This window comes from Pan paniscus, chromosome 7 (genome assembly GCF_029289425.2).
Source record: "Pan paniscus chromosome 7, NHGRI_mPanPan1-v2.0_pri, whole genome shotgun sequence".
Taxonomy (NCBI): Eukaryota; Metazoa; Chordata; class Mammalia; order Primates; family Hominidae; genus Pan; species Pan paniscus.
Genome location: NC_073256.2, coordinates 72,544,420 through 72,559,474, shown reverse-complemented (window position 1 = coordinate 72,559,474; position 15,055 = coordinate 72,544,420). Strand labels below are relative to the sequence as shown.

The 15,055-nt window shown below is 37.9% G+C and overlaps 1 non-coding gene across 1 annotated transcript; it reads right to left on the bottom strand.

Annotated features, from left to right (window-relative positions):
* Positions 1 to 428: 428 nt before the first annotated feature.
* LOC112440814 (U6 spliceosomal RNA) lies at positions 429 to 535 on the bottom strand. The gene has a single exon (XR_003028812.1). It is a non-coding gene; the product is annotated as a U6 spliceosomal RNA (small nuclear RNA).
* Positions 536 to 15,055: the final 14,520 nt, after the last annotated feature.

Here is a 15,055-nt window from a genome sequence, read left to right as displayed (position 1 = left end):
CCCACAACAGTCCCCAGAGTGTGATGTTCCCCTTCCTGTGTCCATGTGTTCTCATTGTTCAATTCCCACCTATGAGTGAGAATATGCGGTGTTTGGTTTTTTGTTCTTGCGATAGTTTACTGAGAATGATGATTTCCAATTTCATCCATGTCCCTACAAAGGACATGAACTCATCATTTTTTATGGCTGCATAGTATTCCATGGTGTATATGTGCCACATTTTCTTAATCCAGTCTATCATTGTTGGACATTTGGGTTGGTTCCAAGTCTTTGCTATTGTGAATAATGCCGCAATAAACATACGTGTGCATGTGTCTTTATAGCAGCATGATTTATAGTCCTTTGGGTATATACCCAGTAATGGGATGGCTGGGTCAAATGGTATTTCTAGTTCTAGATCCCTGAGGAATCGCCACACTGACTTCCACAAAAATATGGAACACTTCACGAATTTGCGTGTCATCCTTGCACAGGGGCCATGCTAATCTTCTCTGTATCGTTCCAATTTTAGTATATGTGCTGCCGAAGCAAGCACTCCATATCTATTTTAATCAATGTATTTAATGTAAATTGGATTAAGTTCTAAAACAAAATTTGGTGAGAATATGGAAATAATTACAAGGTGAGTCTGAAAGGAAAGACCAAACAATTTTAAAGAAAGAAAAAAATAAAGCAGTGCATATTTTTACTTCCATTTAAAAAAGACATTATAAAATGTATTAATAAGCTGTGGGAGAGATCCATGAATTCAAATAGATATAGGGGCAAATGTTCATAAAATTTGGGAAATAATAATCTGGATTTTCAAGTAAGTGAAGTAAAAACTTAATAATTGATGTTAGAACAACTGGAAAAACATTTGAAAAAAAATTCATTGAGATTCCCAGTTTCCAATATAAACTAAAAATTTTTTAAATATCTAAATATACAAAATAGCTAAATTAGAAAATAAAAACAAGTGACACCAGAGGATATATAACACTTAAAAATAAACAAATAGAAGTAAAGTTATAAATATAAAAACTCTTCTATATGAAATGGTACATAAACAAAACTGATGCTTGAATGGTAAATTAGAAAAAATGCTTGTAACATACAGGATAGATAAAAACATAATAAACCAAATAATAAATAATAAAAACCAAAGAAACTGGATAAAATCCAAACAAATATTATCAAGGAACAGAGAGAAAAAGAGTAAATAAACAATATTTTGAATGATGGAAGCATATAGTTTTAGATGCAATGCAGACTTAATTTTATAGCTAATTTTTTGCCAACACTTCAAAGAGCAGAGAATCCATTTTTGAACAAAATATTTTAGAGCTAAAAGGGGAGGAAATAGAGCCAACTTATTTGTGAGATTAGTATAAGCTTCATATCCAAATAGGAAAACAAAAGCACAAGAAAAGATTTGTATAAACCAACTTCATTTACAGATATAGATGTAGAATCTTCAATTACATACAATGAGTCAAATCTACTAGTGATTACATATGTATAACATGATCTTTTAGCAGTATCCACATATATACTATATTTTATATATTTATTTTACACATATTCTTAGACTTTAGTCTCTCAGTCTAAATACATATAAACATATGTATTATACATTATCAATCTAAATTTTATAATTTACACATATATAAATACCCACAATTTTAGTAATTTTATATATAAAAAGTATGCAGGGCCAAAGGAAGTAGGAGTATTCCCTTTAGGTGGAAAGAAGTAATTACGTCAAGGTAGAGACAAACAAGGCCAGGTGTGGTGGCTCATGCCTGAAATCCCAGCACTTTTGGAGGCCGAGGCAGACAGATCAAGAGGTCAGGAGTTTGAGACCAGCCTGGCCAATATGGTGAAACCCTGTCTCTAATAAAAAATGCAAAAATTAGCCGAGCGTGGTGGCATGCGCCTATAGTCCCAGCTAGTCAGGAAGCTGAGGCAGAAGAATCTTTTGAACCCAGGAGGCGGAGATTGCAGTGAGCCGAGATCACGCCACTGTACTCCAGCCTGGGTGACAGAGTGAAATTCCATCTCAAAAAAAAAAAAAAAAAAAAAAGAGAGAGAGGGAGAGACAAACAAGAGCTCCTTCTTTATGGGTAATGTAGTAGAGCTTAAGAAAAAAAAAAAAAGACCAGAATAAGTAGAGCAAATTGTTAAGACTCAATAAAGCTAAATGGTAGATTCAAATGTATTTTATATTACCCTTTACACCTTATTCTCTATTGAAATATTTCACAAAGAAAAGACTATGAAGAACTCTTTGAAACGAAATAGGGAAAGTAAAATGTTTCCATTTGCAAAATGTTCAAAGAGTATGCAAAATAAGTTCACAAAATAAGAAATGCAAATGATGGAACAAGTATATTAAATAACTCAGTCTTACCTGTAAAATATGTTATCATCCATTATCAATAAGATTGAGAGCATGTGGACATACCCCTGGAATGCCAATGTCAGTTTAATTTGATATATTGTGTAAGAGTATGGCCATAATGAGTAAACGTCTTAATGTTTTATATATCTTTTGGCCCCGCAATTCCACACATAGGAATTCATCTTAAGGAAATAAAAAACAGCACATATATAAAATAAAGCACGAGGCTCTGTTCAGAGTACTGTTTATGAAATAGCAAACTACTGAAAACATTCTGGATATAGCACAATAATGAAATGGATTACTATGTAGTTGTTTAAATTATGTTATGAAACAATATTTATGACATAGGGAGATGGTGTGACATATTATTCAAAAAATAGGCCAGTTAAAAATATGTACAGTATGATCTAAATTCTATAATATGCATATGCAAAGAATGAATATATGACCTTATACATGCATACACACATAACACACACTCACAAACAAAGGACAAAACAAAAGAATGACAAAATTTCTACAACAAATGCCAAGAGTGATTTTCTCTGGGTAGTGGGATTATTATTATTACCATGTTCTCAGTTTGGCTTGCTGTGCTATGCAAACTTTTCACAAGAAACATATTTTGTTCTTTGTTTATAAAATAAGAAAATTTGAGGTTAATGAAAAGAGGGATGTGTCATGCCTTTAATATAAATACCATCTCCAGATTCTTAGATGGTTGAATTAACATTGCACATTATCTGTGTTTTCTTACACTGAAGCACATTATTCCTTTTTGTAGCCTAACCTGTCCTTGTCCTGTATTAGAGGAATAATGCAATTAGTTGCTTATCTCATTAAAGCTAGTTCAGCGATTAAGACATTTCTTGAGACAAGGCAGATGTTACTGATTAATTTACTTGATTGGATTAATCTCTGAAATGGAAATATTCATCCAGGTTGAAATTAGCTTTGCCTGAGTTTGTCATACTAAATGGTTATAAAGCTTAACATTGTACTGATGTAAGTAGATTTACCTAAATGGACGATTGCTGTTTAGTTATTGATTGTATTCTTCCTAAAAAGTTAAAATTGTCATTTCTTGATATAAAATATGATACCATGGTAGATGTTTTTGCTCTTTATGTTTACATTCCTTTTGTTCATTTTTGGGAGTTCCACTTAATAAACATTTATTGATTTGCTTCTGTATGTATAGCACTGTATTAGTATCAGGGAGGGGCAGAGTTGTATAAGGTCTAATTGCTACCTGCCAGGGTTTTGTGCTCCACTGGAGCATTCAGATGCACGTATATTGGGGGTAGGGGGTAGCCTTCTAGATAGAAAGAGTAATTTGAACAAAGAATGCAGAAAATATATAGAGTATTTTTTTAGGAACTATTAAGCATAGAGGCATGGCAGGACCACAGAGTCTGTTGGAGTGGTAGAAATAAAGCTAGGCATTTAAGTTGGAGCCAAGGTGTTAAATATCAAACTGAGCGGTTTAAATTTACTTTGTTTGCAATGGGCATCAACCAAATATTGTAACTAAGGAAATTTTCTAGAAAGAAGTGTGACTTCTGGAATAAGAAAGGGAAAGATAAGAGACCTGGAGACTGGTTGAGAGGCCAGTACGCTTGTACAAACAAAACTTACTGAATGTGTGGGCAACATGGAGAGGAGGCAGATACACCTCAGTCAGGGAAGGCCCAGCAAATCTGCGCACAGATTGGATCCCATACAACGTGGAAGGGGAATGCTAAGATGGCTTCTCGTATCAGGCATGAGCAACTGGAAACATGAGAATGGCATTACTAGAATGGAGCTATCATAATAATAGCAACAATGCTGATAATAACACCAATGAGAGAGGGAGAAGGTAGCGAGTTTGTTTTATACGTGTTCAGAAGATGGCACTGAGGAGAGGAATGTGTGAAACACGCAGCAAGTGTGGACCTACACACTTTCTGGAGAAATTGAGGCTACATTTGAAGGGAAGATGGAAGAAGAGGGAACAAAAAACAGAGAAAAAGAAAAAAAAATACAGAGGCCAAGAGAAGAAACTCAAAAAGAAAGTCATTCATTATCAACTCATCCAGTAAATGCTTATTAAAACCTCGCAACATACCAGGTATTCTTCTAAGTGCTGGGACAGAGTTATGAATAAGGCAGCAGATCCTCTGACCTCATGGGACTCACCCTTTCATGAGGGGAAGGCAGGTAGCAAACAAGTGGAGAGCACTGTGTCCAGCTGATGAGGGATCTGAAGAAAATGAAGCAGGCAGGGGTGGCTCTGCCCTAGGCTCTGAGACACAGTGCCTAGGGCTCAGGATACTACAGGACCATAAAGAGGCTTTAATGTATTCTAAAATCTGAAGAAAAGCGAAAACTCTTAGGTTGAAACAAATGGCTTAATATATAATAATTGTCTTTATACTCACACAATTGTAAAATATAATTTTAAAATATTTTTGTGAAAGAAGGGGCCAGAGAAAGTAGAAGTGCCCAGGGCCCACAGGAACCTGGGGCTGCCTTCTAGAGAATGGCATGGCTCGTCTTCTGAGGAGACGATTGAATCTGAGGAGACATGGAACTGGTGAGGAGCAGGTAGGCTATGTCAAACCAAATAAGCACCTCCAAGAGAGGTCATTTCATCTGGAACTTTGCAGATCCCTGGTGGTCTTCAATAGCAGAACAATAAAGCATTAAGAACTAGACTGCAATGAATGGGTTTAGAGGCAATGGGCAGAAAGAACAGCAGAGTCCATAAAACCACAGTAAGGAGAAAAGGATGATGGAATAGTCAATGGAGGAGAAAGCCAGGTTGAATAAGACTTTCATCTTAGTTTTCTTTCTTTCTGTGCACCTTGATTTTACACCACTGCTGTTAATATTGTCAGGGGAGAAATTTGTGAAATTTAATAAATAATTGAATCCTGTCCAAATGGCACCACAGTGTCCATTGGGTTCTACAGAGCCAAAGCTAACGCCTGCTAATGTTCAGGAAATAGTAAACTAATACGGTCTAATAAAATGAATATGCAAACTGTTCACTACTCTTGTACTTTTCCAGTCCTTAGAACAGCACACTAACTAACATGAGCTAATGTGACAGCTACTGTCTCATCAGTCACATTTACCTAAATGATTTTCCTCTTCTCATCTTTGCTCTGGTATTACTTAAGCAATAATGAAGGAGATGACTTAGACATTGAGCTCCTGGCTAACTTTTACTGTAGTCAGCCTCATTAATCTTCAAGCACTTTCATTACCACAGATCTGTGACTCATCCCAACATACACAGCCATCAGAGGTAAATTGAATTGGGAATCTCTGTCTCCTACCACTGTATCTTTTATTTGTCCCAGTTGTACAGCTCAAAAACTGTTGCTTAGACCAATAGTTCCGTGAACTGAAATGGTGATTTCTTTGGCTTGGACGTCAGTGTTCTAGCCTGCGGAACCAGGGTGGACTCAGGGGCTCCTTATCCTATGAAGGTTTCCTAGCTGCTACTCAAACTCTGACTCCAGCTGCAACAACCTCTCTCCTATTTTATACCACACCAACCATGCCATCATAATGGTTAAACAGTGTGAACTATGGAGTGAGACCTGCCCAGGTTACCTTACTTCCTTCTCTCTCAGTTTCCTCATTTGTAAGATGAGTATTAACCTAGTATCAACTTTCTAGAGCCGTTTTAAGGATCAAATGAGTTAATAAATGCAAAGCTCTTAGAATTTAAGTGGTCAATAAAAGTAAGCAATTGGTTGTTTTAAAATCCATTTATTTATTTATTACTTATTTTGAGACCAGCTTATGAGACTGACTAATTTTTGTATTTTCGGTAGAGACAGGGTCTCACTATGTTGCCAAAGATGGTCTCAAACTCCTGGGCTCAAGCACTCCACTGGTCTCAGCCTCCCAAAGTGCTGGGATTACAGGTGTGAGCCACTGCACCTGGCCAGCAGTTGGTTTTCATATATATAATATATTTCCTTCCTAGACTGTGAGTCACTGACTTCCTGTGATTGTTTGTTTGATTACATGCAGCCCAGGGCATGATTTATAGAAAAGAAACACATGTAACAAAGGAGTGATTCCCAAAGAGACTCCTCTTCCTCCCTCATCCATCTTCTCTGTATCTATCAAGCATTAAATTCCTATTTGATCTCCTAGATATCTTTCCACTATCTCTTCTCTTTATCAGAACACCATCACTTCTTGCTTAGATGATTGTAATGACCTCTGGACTCTTCATCATTCCTTAAGCACTTGTTCTCCAATCTGTTTTCTGCATGCAGCCAGTGAGGTTTTAGAAATTGAAATCAGAACATTCAGAGGCTTTTGTTACCCTTAGGGTTGAGACTGGAACCTGCCCTTAGTTTACCCCATATGCCCCTACTCCTATCACACTTGTGCTGAGCCTCCTTGTCCTCACTCTACACTCTCACGATGACACTGACCTCCCTCCCTGTGCTCTTGCTCACCCGTGAGTGTGGAGAAGGCAGCCTTCCTCTTCCTTATCTGTCTCATTTACATCCACGTGCTGAGAACTAAGTACATATTATGCCTTGCACACAACAGGCACGAAATGAACACGAGTTGAATAAAAATGATTGAAAAGAGGTATTTGGCATTTAGAAATAGCTAGTTTTTAAAACTGTAAGTTTGGATCTTGAGCACTTTTGATAAAGGAAGAAAGACGAAGTAGATGGGGTAACACCTACTCCATGACAATCAAAGAAGATAACATTTAATGAAGCTGCTAATCCCAGAGCCTGACACACGGTAGGTAAAGAGAGAATTCCTTTTCCTTTGTGCCCCTTCCCTCTGGTTGCCTGCTTCACTGCACTTTTTTGTCTATGAGGATTGAGGCGATGCACAGCCATCAAGCCAATGCTGCTTTCATCGATTTTCTTGGTCAGGGATATCCAGGGCTGCCTACTCTGGTTCTGCTTGTGGTCCTCCAGCCCCAGAGCAGGTGAAGTGTGAACAAAGATTATTTTGAAAACATTCATCTATCCCCCATCCCCCCAACCCCTCTCACCATTTTCCACTTGCTCTTTTCTCCTAAACACGCAATTAGACCATTTTCAGTTTATTACCTTAGGAGATAAATGTGAGAGCAGAAAGCAGAGAAAAAGAAGTGTTTCCCTGGATTTTGAGTTTCAAAAACCCAAGCCCTTAGGGTAATGGAGAGGATACAAAAATTGAGTGGAGAGGTTTATACATAAAAGCAAATTTCCATCCACTTCCCTAGAGCCCCCCACCCCAAGACCCTTAGGATCAAAAAATTATTTCTCAGGCTCGTGGGAGAAGTTGGCAGGGGTTAAAGACAACCCAGACATGGTGGTTTCCTAAGGCAGAATGTCTCCAGGCTAAGCCTGACAGAAACATTCAACCCAGTATATTTTTGGTATCCAAGAGCACAAGGGTTTTGTAACTATGTCTCAGGTATAGCCTGGGGAAATAACAAGACCTCAGAGAAGAAATGTTGGCATCATGTTTCCAGGAAGCCTCACAGAATTTTCTGAAGAGTCTGTGCAAGCAGCGGAATGAATCCCAAGTGCCCAACAGTAGCAAAAGGTGGCCACAGAGACTGCCATACCTGACGGGTTCCAGGGGACATCTGTGCTGCCACTCATGTGGACTGATGACAGAGGACCAGGTGGGCAATAGACATGGCACCAGGCGCTGGTGTGGCCAACACACAGGGAAGAAGAGACAGACCATAATGCCATCCAACCTGCTATTGGCACTATTGATGTCCTAGAAACTTAGACACAAACCCAAGTGGTGGAAGTGAGATGACGATTCTGTACAATTAAGTTTTTGTCATGTTAGTAGATTAGAAAGAAGGTAAAAATAATTATTAGGTTGAATTATATCAAAATAAAAATTGTCCTTCTAGCATGCTTGAGTAGTAATCTGACACTATTCATGGTGCTAAGAGCCCTGCAATAGCGGTTCAGGCAAGGTCAGAATAGTAAACAGTGAATTATTCTTGCCTATCTTCTTGCTGCGGTGCAGGCAAGAATGGGGTGAGCTGCTTTCTGCTAATTTATTCCATCCCTTTGTCTCTGATGACAAGGATAAAGTGTGTAGCTCTTTATAGAGTTTGCTCTTAAAGCCACCATAGAGTCACTGCTGCAGCCATGGTTGTTCCCAAAATAGTATAGTATTTTGAGTCACCATAGCTTTTGCCACAGTAGCAGTATGCCCTTTCAGTGCCAAGATCTGTCATTCATTCTAGTTAATAAGAAACTCATGACATCTGAATGTATTCTAAAATAATGGCAAGTGTCTGTTTGATCTGTCAGCCTGGCGGCAGTGGACAGTAGTAGAAGAAGAAATACATAAGCTCTGGAAGCAGTCAGACCTAACTCCAACACTTTCTTTTACTTATCAGCTATGTTGGCTGGAGTAAGCCATTTTACCTTTATTAGTCTTAATATTCTAATATATATAGTTAACTTAATATGTGTATGGAAAGATTGATGTAAGGATTAAAAATAAGATGTATAAAATACTTAATGTTGTTCTAGGCTAGTTGATGCTTCTCAATAATAATGACCTATTAGTAGTTGATCAAGAGCTTTTAAAATTAAAATACGAAGCTGGGGAGAAAATATCCAACAAAACTCTACATCATGTACCATGAGAAGCAAAACAGAGAGAGAACTTGTGAAAGAAATATTAGCTCATTTTCAGGAGAGACGAAGATATTTGAAATTCACTTAAGGTCTCAAGTGTTTGCATATATATGCACAGTGCATTGGTGGGAGTCAATTAAACTTGTAATTTTAAAATAAGTATCAGTTCAGTTTAATGGATTCACATTAAGCATGTTTCAGGACTGTTCTTGACTCTGAAAATACAACAATGAATATATCATGGCTGCTGACCTAAAGTAGTTCATAATCCAGAAGTTGAATATCTCCAATTATTGGTGGTATGAAATTCATGACTGAAATAACACACCAAAAGATAGATTTCTTTCAAAGGAAACAGCTCTAATAGAATATAGTAACCTTGTTTTTGAAAAAATGTATAAAGTTTATACAAAGCCATGATCTTAAGGTAGATAGCACTCAGGTGCTGAAGAAAGGGAGCTGAAACAAGTGATCATATTGTGATTATGTAAAACAGACTTTCCGACCACGTAGAAGTTATAGAGGAAGGATCTTATTCCAGAATATAAAGTGGCCCAGAGGCAAGAAGTAACAGTGAGGAAGCTTTTCAACTCTTAGGACATTCTGTGGAAAGTAGAACTCTGGCATTCTTTATTGAAAATTTCATCTTTTAGTGTGAAGGGGAAGCAACAAGGAATGTTGCTATTCTGTTTTTAATTCTAATGAACAAGAAAGAGCTTACTGTTAGAGTAAAGGTTATACTAAACTTGTGAGAAATCAAGTCATGTTGGAATCCATAACAGTGAAGAAAGGAAACAGTAGGCACGGTCAGACATGCACTCTAGACTTTAGGAAAACAGATTGTTCAAGAGTTCATAAAAAGGCTGGCATGATTTCATGGCTAGAGACTCTGGAAGGAAACACGAGAGCAAAGAGAGTTAGGAAAATATTATTTGAAGAATCCTAGAAATAAAAGTGTGGATATTAAACAGTTGAAAGCGAGAAGGACGAAAACAGTGACAGAGATGTAGAGGTAGGCATTCTAGGGTAGACAGAGGAGGGATACGACAGACAGACCAACACACACACACATAGACAGAGAGAGAGAAAAGATACTGTCAGGGAGACTTAGACAGACAGAGTCGGCAGGAGGGAGAGGGATATGCTAGAGGAGCAGGCAATGAGTTCAGGCCAGCACAAGGCTCGTGGAGGGTGGTTCCAGCTTCCTGCGGTGTGGACCTCTCCCTTAGGCAGAAAGCCAGGAGCCTAGAGCAGGTGATAACTGTAGCCTTCCAGGCTCACATTATGCCCAGGGGACTGCTTCCCTCAGGAAGACTTCACTGCCCTGGAGAGCATTATGTAGTGACCATGACCCCTAAGTGCTAACAGCTGGGGTTTCTCCAACAGCACAAACAACAGCCCATCCCAGATGCGTTCCAGGCACAGATTCAACAGAACATATTATCTGAGAGGAATGGAAAGTTCTAAAGGTGGATCTCTACAATCACAAGTGATTCCAGCTGAAAAGAAAAGACATGGACAACCAAGGAAATTCACATTTAGCTGCACAGGAAGCTCTCAGATGACCTTAGATTTAAAATATACATACAAAAGTAGGAAGAAAAATCATATAACCAAAAGAGAAGGGAAAAATGAATAAAAATATGATACAAACTATACTTAAAAGACAGACTACAGAAGGGAATCCAGAATGAGTTGAAACTTTTGAAAAATGCTAAGGACAAGATATTAGAAATGTAACATTGGTTGTATTGATTTAGGTAACCCAACAAAATTCTAGAACACTCATTCATTCACGTATTCATTTGGTTGATAAATTTATTCCGTATCCTATGATAGGCAAGGTAGAATTGAGGTATTTAAAGAATGACATTGTTTCAGTTCTATGAGCTTGAATTCTAATTCAGAGACTGTCAAGAGACACCTACCCAAATTAGTACAACACACAGCAGTGGGAGGTGTTGAGAATGTGTAGATGCAGTCAAGTGCTCTGAAGCGCAGTCAATAAAATAGGGCAATGCGTGATCAGGAAAGACTGCCAGATGGACTTCAACATCTGTAGAGTTATAACAGGAGGACAAGAGGGACTCGGAGGAGATTATTAAACCAATCTGTGGTTGTATTCATTAAGGGTAGGCTAGGGCTGGGCTTGGTGGCTCAAGCCTGTAATTCTAGCAGTTTGGGAGGCCAAGGCAGGAGGGTTGCTTGAGCTCAGGAGTTCAAAACCAACCTGGGCAACATGGCGAAACCCCATCTCTACAGAAAATACAAAAAATTAGCTGTGCATGATGGTGTGCTCCCAGCTACCTAGGAGGCTGAGGTGGGAGGAGGTCGAGGCTGCAGTGAGCCATGATTGCACCACTGCACTCCAGCCTGGGCTTAAAAAAAGAAAGAAAAGGCAGGCTAGGCTGCAGTAACCAACATGCCCAAACATGTCACAAGGTCATGACCATTTTGGAAAGAACATGACCACTAGGAGACAGCATACATGCCAAATTAACTATAGATATGCAACACGATGTAGACAAATTATTTTTTAAGATTGAAAGGTAGTTATGAATACTATCTAATACATATTGAACACTTAGTAGGTCCCAAGTCGTTACCAGTGATATGACTATCTTTTACATGAGAAACTTGAGGATTGGATCAGGTGAGCACCACCCAATGTCCTGTAGCTGGGACATTGTCCTGAACCTGATGTATTTGACTCCAGAGTTTAAACTCTGTTTTGTTATGCATTATGTCACCTGTGTGGTTAAGGCGGATGATAATAAAGTCAGGTTGGAATATTAGTAATTGAACAGTCTTTTGATGTTATCTGAAATGGAATATCAAATGGCATTGCTGTTGGCCTTACCTCATTGAATAAATAAGTTACCAACTTTAATAAAAACATAGGTAACATAATATGAAATTTACAATTTACAAAAAGCTTGGATAGACACTTAATGTAGCCATATATTATGTAATTTTTATAATAATATTGTGTAGTCAGTGTTATTGTGTATTTTTTTTAACAGATAAAGGAACTGAGACTTAGAGATTGTGAGGAATATGACCAAAGTCACTTGTCTACTAAACAGAGGATCCTAAATTAGATCTAAATCCTGACTCCAGTGATTGCTGCTCTATATACTGGAGAGACCATGTCTGGAGTACTCTGTTCAGTTATGGCCTCTATATTTTAAGATAGTCATTAGTAAATGATTGTGCATAAACAGGGAACAAGAAGAGTTTATAAAATTATAAATTTAGAATTCTATCACCGTCCCTCAAGTGCCCTGCTTGACACTCTGCCCCTAAGTGGCAGTGCTGTTTGGCCCTAGCTCTGGATTATTCTATAATGTTTTGAAGCAACTGCACAGTCAGAATATAGAATTTGACTTTCTTTAGTTACTCTGCTTTCCACACCTGGTCATGCCATCCACAATGGCACACACACAGATGCTGAGCTCTGAAATGCAGTGAGAGGCCAGGCCTAGTAATGCTTTCTCTGCACATTTCTCTGTTACATTCAGAGCCACGCCCTTGGTTGCCATGAATAATGGGGAACTTCTTATCTTCTCTGGGAAAGAAAGAGAGAATTCTGAGGGATGTCAAGAGATAAACATGAACCGACAATGACAGCATGAACTATTCACATATTGTCTCTCCAAATTTTCATCCACCAAATTGTTTACTGAATCCTGAAATATCTATTGTAGTTCCGACAATATGACTAACTTCCAAATGGACCGGTTCCTACTAGCTGCCATTTGCCTCTAGCAGTAGTATTTCTTGGTATTTTATCTAAGCCTAGCGGTATAAGTTCATTTTGATGATAGATAGCCTAAAGCAAATTTTAACAATATTTGCTGCAGTTTCAGTATAAAATAGCATTCACTGTTCAGATGATAATTTCTATGATTATACCCCAATTGATAAAATATTTGCCACAATTGTAATTATAGGAAATATGGTGGAAGAAAAATGCTACATGTATGCCAACAGGTTTAAGATAAAGCATACCATTTAGGAATTACCCTGTTGTACCTAAGCTATGATGATGATGGCTGTGATGCTCAGGGTCTTTGGTATGGCAGTTTGAAGGGCAGGTTTCCCTCCACTGAACCTTGATCCAGCCATAGAGCCTGACACGCAGCCTGGCACATAGTAATAGTATATATGTACTGAGTGATGAATTTACTGAGTGAAAATGATGCCTCTTCTGGAAGCCCAAGTAAGGTCTGAGAATAAAGATCAGCAAGTAAGTTTCAACAGTGAAGAGAAAGGAACGAGTCCAAGGGAGGATTCTAAGTAAGGCAGTGTTGGGGCAGATGGGACTCTTTGTTACTGAAACTGAGGATGGCAGTGATGGTGGGCAAAATTAATGATAGGGGTAAATTTTTGTATCCTTTGGGTGATAATAATAGCTAACACTAACTGAAGGATTAATAGGTGCCAGGTATTATATTTCATAATTTATATATAATTCTACTTACTTCTAAAATTGATTGTGAGCTAGGTATTAAAACAAGTTTGTTGGTAAGATTAGAGCTCAGAGAAGCAAGTGTGCTTACATAAAACCACTGGCTCTTAAGAGGTATTTGAATCCAAATCTCATACTTGCCCACTGATTCATGCTCTGATATGATACCTTGCAAAGCACTTTTAAAACAATTTACTAATCAAAAGTCCAATTGACTGACTGATATATTGGCTGGTTATGAGCCCATTTTGCTATCTTCGTCTGACTCTATTTTAAGTCTGTGTCCACTTTGGCTTTGATTTGATCACTCACAGTCTCTGGGATCTGCGGAATATAGCTTTGAATCTTGCTTATTCATTACTTAGGTTTTCATCTTCACAGCCCGTTTAAATAAGGCTCTGAGTACAAAAGATTATGCTCTTTCTGTTAACTTAGGACATACTGGAAGTCATAAGAACGTCTTGGCTGTTATTTAAAGATATAAATATCCTGAGGGGTCTAATTAAATTCTAACAAACCAGAGATGACCACATTGGAGCTAAGACCAAAATGAAATACAACTTAATAAGGGTTAATTTATCACACAAAGGGGACATTTTTGTAAGTAGGTGGTTTTTTTGTTCTAACAGTAAGTTCTATACTCTAGATATTTTCCACCCACTACGTCAAAAAGTACTAAAGAATTTTTTTAAATAAAAGGAAAAGAGCTTTATGTTAAAATAAACTAATCTGTAATAATTTGTAAGTTATGATAATGAAAAGCATAAATGCTGACTTTAGAAAGTAACCAAAGATAAAAGCAACAAATTACTGATGCAACATATTCTAGTACAAAACCATTTCTAGCAACTACATGAAGCTTCAAAATTGTATGTAGAAGCCAGTAAAGAAACTCTTTAAAAATCTGATGATAATGACTCATATTTGTACAGCAAATGACTGTTAAAAAAGCGACACTTTATCATTTAGATTCTGAAATGCTGAGGCAAAGAATGCCTTAGAGTTGAAATAACTACTTATATGAAAGAACTTGGAAGTTTAAAATTTGAATTTTTAATCTAGTCCTGTTTCTGATTTCTGAATTTCCTTATAATGTTCCCTAATGAGTGCAGTCCCTTTCTCTTTATTTCTTTACCCCAAATTCTCCACCTACTTTCAGAGCAATTGCAGCTGGAGTCTTTCACAGAGCCTAGAGGAGCTAGCAGTGGGTCAGAGGGCACCTAAGAGTCCTCCATCCCTCAAGAGCACTAAGATAGTTTTAGAATTAGTGATGACGGCGACAGGAGACAGGCAAATTCCTAGGCAGACAGGGATGGGTCCCTGGTGAAAACCAACCTTCAAGCCAAAGACAGTTTAAAGCCTGAAAACCAAGCTGCTGGTTCCAGATAGTGTCCACAAACATAGTGAAAACTTTTGTGTCCGTCTTACTCTCTCTCTATACATAATGATGCCTTTTAACCAATCGAATGATGCTTTTTTCCAAAGACCAGCCATGGACCAATCAGCACATAGTCCCCCCATTTTGAGCCCATAAAATCCCGGGATTCAGTCTCAAGGAGGGCT